The 11,263-nt window shown below is 47.2% G+C and overlaps 1 non-coding gene across 1 annotated transcript; it reads right to left on the bottom strand.

Annotated features, from left to right (window-relative positions):
• Positions 1-10,144: 10,144 nt before the first annotated feature.
• On the bottom strand, positions 10,145-10,282 carry LOC119932682. Its single transcript, XR_005452423.1, has one exon. It is a non-coding gene; the product is annotated as a small nucleolar RNA SNORA7 (small nucleolar RNA).
• Between the last annotated feature and the right edge of the window lie 981 nt (positions 10,283-11,263).

Raw genomic sequence — 11,263 nt, 5'->3', positions numbered from 1 at the left:
GACTCCCAAGCCCAGGCTCCTCCCACTGAGCCACGCTGCTTCTGTGGTGATGGTATTTGTTAAGCGCTTACTATGTGTCGAGCGCTGTTCTAAGCACTGGGGTAGATAGAAGCTCATCGGGTCGGAAACAGTCCCTGTCCCACAGGGGACTCACAGTCTTAATCCCCATTTTACAGATGAGGTAACTGAGGCACAGAGAAGTGAAGTGACTTGCCCGAGGTCACGCAGCACAGAAGTGGCGGAGCTGGCATTAGAATCCCTGTATATATGTATATATGTTTGTACGTATTTATTACTCTATTTTACTTGTACATATCTATTCTATTTATTTTATTTTGTTAATATGTTTGGTTTTGTTGTCTGTCTCTCCCTTCTAGACTGTGAACCCGCCGTTGGGTAGGGTCCGTCTCTATATGTTGCCAACTTGTACTTCCCAAGCGCTTAGTACAGTGCTCTGCACACAGTAAGCGCTCAATAAATACGATTGATTGACCTCTTGTCTCCCAGACCCGGGTTTTATCCACTGAGCCATGCTACTTCTCATTTTGGGGGGGACCATCCTGGGGAGGGACCGATGACCGGCAGCGGGATGTGCCCGAATCCCAGGAGTGGGGCCTGTGGTGGGGGGAAATAGGAAGCAGGAAAACCGGGATCTCCCCGCCACCCTTGCCACCATCACTGATGCTACCTAAGTAGCCATCGATCAATCAGTCAGCGGTATTTATTGATCGCTTACTGGGTACAGAGCACCGGATGATACAGTACGGTACAAAAGAAACAGCGTGGCCTAGTGGATAGCGCACGGGCCCGGGACTCGGAAGGACCTGGGTTCTAATCCCGGATCCGCCCCTTGTCTGCTGGGTGATCTTGGGCAAGTCGCTTCACTTCTCTGGGCCCATCTGGAAAAATGGGGGTAAAGATAGAGAAGCAGCGTGGCTCAGTGGAAAGAGCCCGGGCTTTGGGGTCAGAGGTCATGGGTTCAAATCCCGGTTCTGCCAACTGTCAGCTGTGTGACTTTGGGCAGTCACTTTGCTTCTCTGTGCCTCAGTTCCCTCATCTGTAAAATGGGGATTAAGATTGTGAGCCCCCCGTGGGACAACCTGATCACCTTGTAATCTCCCCAGCACTTAGAACAGTGCTTTGCATATAGTAGGTGCTTAATAAATGCCATTATTATTATTATTATTATTATTATTATTCAGTGCTTAGTACAGTGCTCTGCACACAGTAAGCGCTCAATAAATACGATTGAATGAATTGTGAGCCCCACATGGGGAAGGGACTGTGTCCAACCTGACAACCTTGTTATCCACCCCAGCATTTAGTACAGTGCCTGGCACATAGAAAGTGCTTAACAGATACCATTAAAAAAAATTACAAAGGAGGAGACCCAGTCCCGGCCTGGAAGAAGTTTATAGTCCAAAGTTAAAAGTTAAAATAAATTACAGATGGAGGAAAAAGGCAAAGTGTAAGAACCCAGTCAGGTGACCTACAGCAGTGGCTGTAGGAGGGCAAGAGGCTTTATTTTATCCTGCTAGATTGCAAGCTCCTTGAGGGCAGGATTCAGGTATACTAACTCTTTTGTTAGACTCATTAAACTCATTAGACTTTTTAGAGAAGCAGCGTGGTTCAGTGGAAAGAGCCCGGGCTTTGGAGTCAGAGGACATGGGTTCAAACCCTGGCTCTGCCAATTGTCAGCTGTGTGACTTTGGGCAAGTCACTTCTCTGGGCCTCAGTTCCTTCATCTGTAAAACGGGGATTAAGACTGTGAGCCCCCCGTGGGACAATCTCATCACCTTGTAACCTCCCCAGCGCTTAGAACAGCGCTTTGCACATAGCGCTTAATAAATGCCATTATTATTATTATTATTATAAGATAAATTACAGATGGAGGAAAAAGGCAAGGTATAAGAACCCAGTCAGGTGACCAACAGCCGTGGCTGTAGGAGGGTAAGAGGCTTTATTTTATCCTGCTAGGTTGCAAGCTCCTTGAGGGCAGGATTCAGGTATACTAACTCTTTTGTCTTCATCTAAGTGCTTAAACAGTGCTGGGCACAGAGTAAGAGGCAAATAAATGGCATTTATCAGGAAGCAAGATTTTATTTTTTTCCGCTGAGCACTAGGGAAAGGGAATGGGCTTATATTGCAGCAGGAGTGATTTAGGGTTAAAAAAATAATAATTATTATTGTGATACTTAAGCGCTTACTTTGTGCCAAGTACTGTACTAAGCCCTGGAGCCAGATACAAGATAATCAAGTCCAAGATAATCAGCGCTTAGAACAGTGCTTTGCACATAGTAAGCACTTAACAAATGCCATTATTATTATTATTAAGGAGAAGCAGCGTGGCCTAGTGGAAAGGGCCTGAGCCTGGGTGTCAGAGGACCTGGGTTCTAATCCCAGTTTTTCTGCTTATCTGCTGTGTGACCTTTAGTGAGTCACTTAACTTCTCTGTGCCTCCATCATCTCATCTGTAAAGTGGCGATTAGGACTGGCCCCATATGCAGGAACCATGTTCAACCTGATTATCTTCTATCTATCCCAGGGCTTAGTACAGTCCCTGTCATTTTAGACTGTGAGCCCACTGTTGGGTAGGGACTGTCTCTATATGTTGCCAACTTGTACTTCCCAAGCGCTTAGTACAGTGCTCTGCACACAGTAAGCGCTCAATAAATACGATTGATTGATTGACTGGCACAGAGCAAGCAGTTGACAAATACAATATATATTGTGTGTTTTTGTGTGTATGTGTGCACATATAAATGTATGTATATATAAATAGATATATATCCATCTATCTATCAAGATAGATTCATTCATTCATTCAATCGTATTTATTGAGTGCTTACTGTGTGCAGAGCACTGTACTAAGCGCTTGGGAAGTACAAGTTGGCAATATATAGAGACGGTCCCTACCCGACAGCGGGCTCACAGTCTAGAAAGATAGATGAATCTATATCAGCTTGATGTGTTGGTTTTCTCTCCAGGGCAGATATGCTATGGCTCCATTTCCTTGCCTGAAAACAACATAGCGTCGTGGATAGAGCCTGGGCCTGGGAGCTAGAAGGTCATGAGTTCTAATCCCGGCTCTGCCACTGGTCTGCTCTGTGACCTTAGGCAAGTCACTTCACTTCTCTGTGCCTCAGTTACCTAATCTGTAAAAAGGGAAATAGTCCTATGTGGGATAGGGATTAAGACTGTGAGCCCCCCGTGGAACAACCTGATCACCTTGTAACCCCTCCCCAGCGCTTAGAACAGTGCTTTGCACATAGTAAGCGCTTAATAAATGCCATCATTATTATTATTATAGGGACTGTATCCAACCAGATTTGCTTGTATCCACCCCAGCACTTAGTACAGTGCTTGGCACGTAGTAAGCGGTTAACCAATACCATAATTATTATTATTATTATTATTGTTATTCCCTTCAAGGCCCTACTGAGAGCTCACCTCCTCCAGGAGGCCTTCCCAGACTGAGCCCCTTCCTTCCTCTCCCCCTCGTCCCCCTCTCCATCCCCCGCATCTTACCTCCTTCCCTTCCCCACAGCACCTGTTTATATGTTTGTACATATTTATTACTCTATTTATTTATTTATTTATTTTACTTGTACATATCTATTCTATTTATTTTATTTTGTTAGTATGTTTGGTTTTGTTCTCTGTCTCCCCCTTTTAGACTGTGAGTCCACTGTTGGGTAGGGACTGTCTCTATATGTTGCCAATTTGTACTTCCCAAGCGCTTAGTACAGTGCCCTGCACATAGTAAGCGCTCAATAAATACGATTGATGATGATGATGATTATTTTTACTATTTGACCCCCTTAAAAGCAAAAAAAAAAAAAAAAACCCAAATCATTAACCACTGAATGCAGCATGGTCTAGTGGTTAGAACACAGGACCTGAGTTCTAACCCCGGCTCTGTGACTTGCCTGCTGTGTTACCTTGGGCAAGTCACTTCACTTTGGGCCTCAGTCACTTCATCTGTAAAATGGGGATTGAGACTGTGAGCCCAAGTGGGGAGGAACTGTGCCCAACCCGATATGCTTGTATCCACCCCAGTGGATAGAACAGTGCCTGGCACATAGAAAGCACTTAACAGATACTATTATTAGTATTATTATTATTATTATCCGGAGCTGACAGGACTGTGGATCCCAGGACAGACTTTCTAATACAGTTTATAAATCATGGAACAACAGACTAGAACACATTTCCACATCCTTTTGCCCAGATCCGGTTTTCCCTTTTATGTCAAAAAATAAATAAATAAAAAGTCCCACCACTCCAGCCATCCCGATGATTACTATTTCGAAGCACGGAACAACACAGTTTGGTCATGCTTTTGGCTCGCCAAATAAGATTAATTACCACATCCACTTGCTCCGTTATAAATAGATAAAAACAGCATGTGAGTCATGACACCGGTGAATAATGTGGGTCCAAATCTTTTCCTCCCCCCGCCGCCACCCCTCTCCTCCCTCCCCACCGCCCTCCCCTTCGCTGGAGTCGGGCCAGGTGGAACAAAAGATGTGACTCTGAAATATGGTCTGATGCTATCTTTAGGACCTTTCCTCTGTTTACACAGCGAGGAAACCATTCCTTGGCCCTTAATGACTCTCAGACTCGGTACAACGGGAAGACTTGAGGTTGGAAGCTGACGGAAATTCAGCGTTGCTAAAAATGATGGAGACGGGGGCCTTGTGGACGCAGCCCGCGGGGTGTGTATCCGACCCAGAGCCCACTGTGTTGGGATTAATGAGTCGTAGGAGGCGAGGAGGGCCGGGGGGAGAGAAAGAGACGGCTCCTTGGTGCTGCCTTCATAAGGTGGGGGCAATGAGAAGGAGATGGTGGAAGGGAAGGAGGACACCCACTACAGATCTGGGAGGGAGAAGAGGCAGGAGTAGCCAGAGTGGCCCTGGGAAGCTTGTCTGAGCTTCCTCTGGGACACCTTTTGGAGAATTTAGAATCACGGAAGACTGTGAGCCCACTGTTGGGTAGGGACTGTCTCTATATGTTGCCAACTTGGACTTCCCAAGCGCTTAGTACAGTGCTCTGCACACAGTAAGCGCTCAATAAATGCGATTGAAATGGAAGGCTGTAGTCATTCATTCATTCATTCAATCGTATTTGTTGAGCACTTACTGTGTGCAGAGCACTGGACTAAGCACTTGGGAAGTCCAAGTTGGCAACATCTAGAGACGGTCCCCACCCAACAGCGGGCTTACAGTCTAGAAGGGGGAGACAGAGAACAAAACCAAACATAGTACCAAAATAAAATACATAGAATAAATATGTACAAGTAAAATAGAGTAATAAATACATACAAACATCTATACATATATACAGGTGCTGTGGGGAGGGGGAGGAGGTAAGGCTGGGGGGATGGAGAGGGGGACGAGGGGGAGAGGAATCAATCAATCAATCGTATTTATTGAGCGCTTACTGTGTGCAGAGCACTGTACTAAGCGCTTGGGAAGTACAAGTTGGCAACATGTAGAGACAATCCCTACCCAACAGTGGGCTCACAGTCTAAAAGGGGGAGACAGAGAACAAAACCAAACATACTAGCAAAATAAAATAAATAGAATAGATATGTACAAGTAAAATAAATAGAGTAATAAATATGTACAAACACATATACATATATACAGGTGCTGTGGGGAAGGGAAGGAGGTAAGATGGGGGGATGGAGAGGGGGACGAGCGTTAAGCGCTTACTATGTACAAAGGACTGTTCTACAGATGAGGTCACTGAGGCCCAGGGAAGTTAAGTGACCTGCCCGAGGTCACACAGCAGACAAGTGGCAGAGCCTGGATTAGAACCCATGAACACACATGCGACCTACTGGGCACTCTGGAGACGGGATCCCGTGTCTCTTCTGAGATTGGTACCACAATTTTTCCTCCCAGGAAGCGTCCTGGGAAGGTTGTGGTGGTCTGAAACACAAAGATGCAAATGGGAAGTGTCTGGACCTAATCGTGGTGCTTGTTAAGTGCTTACTATGTGTGCCAAGCATTGCCTTAAGTGTGGGGTAGATAGAACTATAATCAGAGCAGGCATAGTTCCTGTCCCACAAGGGGCTTACAGTCTATACAGTCCACATTTTATAGATAAGAATGAGGCACAGAGAAACAAAGTGACTTGGCCAAAGTCACCCAGCAGGCAGGAGGAAGGCGGCGGGATTAGAACCCGGACCATCTGGCTCCCAAGTTTGGACTCTTTCCACTAGATCACATTGCCACTTGCCTACGCTGCGGGGAAGCAACGTGGCTCAGTGGAAAGAGCCCGGGCTTTGGAGTCAGAGTTCATGGGTTCGAATCCGACCTCCACCACTTGTCAGCTGTGTGACTTTGGGCAAGTCACTTCACTTCTCTGTGCCTCAGTTCCCTCATCTGCAAAATGGGGATTAAGATTGTGAGCCCCCCGTGGGACAACCTGATCATCTCGTAACCTCCTCAGATTTGCACATAGTAAGCACTTAATAAATGCCATAATTATTATTATTATTATTATTATTATTATCATTACCTGGCTTCTCCTCCGGCCTGGGCAGCCAGACACTCCCCCTAGACCGGCTGAATCAGATTAGCGTGTGCCCCCAAATACAGGAGCACTTTTGAGGGTCCCAAGGGAGCCCCTCTGGCCGAGCAGATAGACCCCAAGCCCGGGAATCAGAAGGACCTGGCTCTAATCCTGACTCTGCCACTTGCCTGCTGGGTGACCTTGGGCAAGTCACTTAATTTCTCTGTGCCTCAGTTACCTCTTCTGTAAAACCATGTGGGACAGGGACTTGTGTCCAACCTGATTAGCCTGCATCTACCCTGGAGCTTAGAACAGTCCTTGTCACATAGTAAGCGCTTGACAGATGCCATCATTATCATCATCCTGTCCTTGGGAGCATCTTCTCAGTCTCCCTCACCTTTGCCTGCCACATTTGGGGCGGCGAGGGCAGGGCTCACCGAGGACAATGATTCGAAAAATCAGCAGCGTGTCTTAAATTTCCGCTTCTTGCCCCGGGGTTCTGTCTGCTTCTGTGGGCCTTGTTTAAGTATATGGTTGGTTTGGCTCCATCCTCTGACATCCTCCCCGGACAATTAGTCACACGGGTGCCCGACTGGGCTCAGAATCCCAAAGCCAACTGCTTCCAGCTGCGAGCAGCCGGAGGCTCTAATCATCATCAGTCGTATTTATTGAGCGCTTACTATGTGCAGAGCACTGTACTAAGCGCTTGGGAAGTACAAATTGGCAACATATAGAGACAGTCCCTACCCAACAGTGGGCTCACAGTCTAAAACCGCCTCCACAGATGATGCCGGGAGACCTGGACGTTGCCGGCTCGGAGGCTGCCCGGGGTTAAAGGTGAGGGGAGAGAGGAGGGCGTTAGTGGCAGCAGGGGCAGACTTGTGGTGAAGTCTTCCCAGACTGAGCCCCCTTTTTCCTCTCCCCCCCGCCCTAACTCCTTCCCCTCCCCACAGCACCTGTATATATGTCTGTACAGAATTATTACTCTATTTTACTTGTACGTATTTACTATTCTATTTATTTTGTTAACGATCCATTCATTCAATCGTATTAACTGAGCACTTACTGTGTGCAGAGCACTGTACTAAACGCTTGGGAAGCACAAGTAATGATAATAATAATAATGGCACTTATTAAGCGCTTACTATGTGCAAAGCACTGTTCTAAGCACTGGGGAGGTTACAAGGTGATCAGGTTGTCCCATGGGGGGGCTCACAGTTTTCATCCCCATTTTACAGATGAGGTAACTGAGGCACAGAGGAGTTAAGTGACTTGCCCAACGTCACACAGCTGACAATGTGCGGAGCCGGGATTTGAACCCATGGCCTCTGACTCCAAAGCCCGGGCTCTTTCCACTGAGCCACGCTGCTTCTCTATGATGTGTATTTAGCTTTACTTCTATTTATTCTGATGACTTGACACCTGTCCACATGTTTTGTTTCATTGTCTGTCTCCCCCTTCTAGACTGTGAGCCCGTTGTTGGGTAGGGACCGTCTCTAGATGTTGCCGACTTGTACTTCCCAAGCGCTTAGTACAGTGTTCTGCGCACCATAAGCGCTCAATAAATACGACTGAATGAGTGAATGAATGAACTGGCTGAGCCCTGAGGTGATGGAAAGCTTCCTCACGGCAAGGCACCCGGACTAGAAAAGAGGCTTGCTAGTCACCTTAATAATAATAATAATAATGATGGCATTTATTAAGCGCTTACTATGTGCAAAGCACTGTTCTAAGCGCAGGGGAGGTTACAAGGTGATCAGGTTGTCCCTCGGGGGGCTCACAGACTTAATCCCCATTTTACAGGTGAGGTAACTGAGTGACTGTGTGACTTGCCCAAAGTCACACAGCTGACAATTGGCAGAGCTGGGATTTGAACCCATGACCTCTGACTCCAAAGCCCGGGCTCCTTTCCACTGAGCTACACTGCTTCCCTGCAACCTTGCCGTTTGGACACGGGTGATGCTTCTGGACGCTTCTGGAGCAAGGCCTGGCCGTTTGCCTCTTTCTGCCACATGGCCGATAGCCTGAGGAAGTAGTCTTCCTCTTAGGTTCCAATTCACGGAGGAGAAGGATGGACCCCGGGTGGCCTTGTGGTGTAGGCAACTGACACAAAACTGTGGGGGTCATTGCAAGAGAATGCTTCTGGAGGGGCTGGCTTCCGCAGCCTCAGTGCTTGGAATTTCTGATTCCCCCATAATAAGAATAATAATAGTAGTGGTATTTGTTATGTGCTTACTATGAGTTGGGGAAGCAGCGTGGCTCAGTGGAAAGAGCCTGGGCTTCGGAGTCAGAGGTCGTGGGTTCAAATCCCGACTCCGCCCCTTGTCAGCTGTGCGACTTTGGGCAAGTCGCTTCACTTCTCTGGGCCTCAGTTCCCTCCTCTGTAAAATGGGGATGGAGACTGTGAGCCCCACGTGGCACATCATCATCATCATCAGCAATCGTATTTATTGAGCGCTTACTATGTGCAGAGCACTGGACTAAGCGCTTGGGAAGTACAAATTGGCAACATATAGAGACAGTCCCTGATTACCTTGTATCTACCCCAGCGCTTAGAACAGTGCTCGGCACATAGTAAGCGCTTAATAAATGCCAACATTATTATTATTATTATTTGTCGGGCTGTGATGGATGCAAGCAAATCGGGTTGGACACAGTCCCTGTCCCACATGGGGCTCACCCTCCTAATCCCCATTTTACAGATGAGGACACTGAGGCACAGAGAAGTGACTTGCCCAAGGTCACAGAGCAGACAAGTGGCAGTGCCGGGAGGGATTAGAACTCTCCTAGGCCCGTGCTCTATCTACTAGACCACTCTGCTTCTCAGCCAACAAGGCTGTTGGAAAGGTGAAGAATTTCATCCGTCCACTTCTGTCTTTGGAAATCTTGGAATATGGCTGCTTCTTCCTCAGATCCAGCCCAGGGATGGGATTGCCCAATACCCATGACTAGCCGCCAGCTGAGCCCCTGTTTAATGAGCGAATTATTTCCAACAACTTCCTCATCGGCAGGAAGCCACACCCGAGTTCCCCTGTCATCGCCAGATCAGGCGGTCGAGCAATTTTCAGATTTGGAATTCTAAGACTAGAAGGGACCTCAAGGGATCATCCCGTCTATCCCGCAGCCTCCAGGCATAACTGAGCTCACGCTGTTCCTGAAAGTTAGAAATCCATCTGAAAAAAACTTCAGGGAAAAAGATGCCACAGCCTCTCTGGTGGAAAAAAACAAAAAAGGGTAGACCTTGAGGTAGTAGTTTAAATAGTTAGAAGTATCTTGTCTTACGCTGTCGAGTCGCTTCCGACCCTTAGCGACTCCACGGGCACATCTCTCCCAGAACACCCCCACCTCCATCTGCAATCGGTCTGGTAGTATTTTCTTGGTAAAAACCCAGAAATAATAATAGTAATAGTGGCATTTATTAAGTGCGTACTATGTGCAAAGTTCTAAGTGCTGGGGAGGTTGTCCCATGGGGGCTCACAGTCTTAATCCCCATTTTACAAATGAGGTAACTGAGGCCCAGAGAAGTGAAGCGACTTACCATTGCCACCTTCCGAGCAGTCAACTTGAGTCTCCACCCTCAACTCTCTCCCACGTCACTGCTGCCCAGCACAGGTGTGTTTTGCCGTGTAGCGGCCTGTCTTCCGCTCGCTAGCCACTGGCCAAGCTAGGAATGGAATGGGTAGGCTTCTTCTTGACTCTCCCTCCCGTAGCCGAGACTGGTAGAGTACTGGAAACTCTCCAGGTGCTATCCTGAGAGGGGAATAGCAGTAGTACTAATAATATTATTTCTTAAAGGCTTACTTTAAGTACTTTACTTAAAGTACTAAATGCTGGGCGAGAATATACAGGTGGGAATTAGATACGGTCCCTGTCTCTCGGGAGGGCTTATAATCTAAGAGAAATGTAGTAGTATTACTAGTAGTACTAGTACTAGTAGTACTAGTACTGGTAGTACTAGTACTATTACTAGTAGTGCTAATACTACTAGTACTATTACTAGTAGTATTACTTCTAGACTGAGCCCATTTGGCATTTGTTAATGCCATGTGGCATTTGTTAAGTGCTTACTAAAGCACTGTTCTAAGCACCGGGGAGGATACAAAGCGATCAGGTTGTCCCACGTGGGGCTCACAGTCCTAATCCCCATTTTACAGAGGAGGTAACTGAGGCACAGAGAAGTCAAGTGACTTGCCCAAAGTCACACAGCTAACAAGTGGCAGAGCCGGGATTTGAACCCATGACCTCTGTCTCCCAAGCCCGTGGTGCTCTTTCCACTGAGCCACGCTGCTTCTCCGTAGACAGAGTACATTTAGGTTTTCAAAAGGCCTTTGACTAAATTTCACTTTAAAGGGTTTTTTAAAAGCGCGAGATCATCGTGGTTGGTCTGAGGTGGGTAGAGAATTGACTAAAATGTAGGAAAGAGTAAGGATGGAAATGGCTACTTTTCAGGAGGGGGAGTAATAATTATGCTGGTATTTGTAACACATTCACTCTGTGCCAACCATTGTCTGGAATTAGTCTCCTTCCTGACGTTGAGAAGCAGGTTGTCCTAGCGATTAGAGCCCGGGCCTTGGAGTCAGAAGGGCCTGGGTTTTAATCCCGGCTCCGCTGCTTGTCTGCTGTGTCACCTTGGGCAAGCCACTTCACTCCTCAGTTCCCTTATCTGTAAAATGGGGATTAAGACAGCTTGCCCCGTGTGGGACACGGACAGTGTCCGACCTGATTAGCTTGTAACTACTCC

Source organism: Tachyglossus aculeatus, chromosome 9 (genome assembly GCF_015852505.1).
Source record: "Tachyglossus aculeatus isolate mTacAcu1 chromosome 9, mTacAcu1.pri, whole genome shotgun sequence".
Classification (NCBI taxonomy): Eukaryota; Metazoa; Chordata; class Mammalia; order Monotremata; family Tachyglossidae; genus Tachyglossus; species Tachyglossus aculeatus.
Note: the sequence above shows the minus strand (reverse complement) of the source record. Positions and strands in the feature narration are given on the sequence as shown.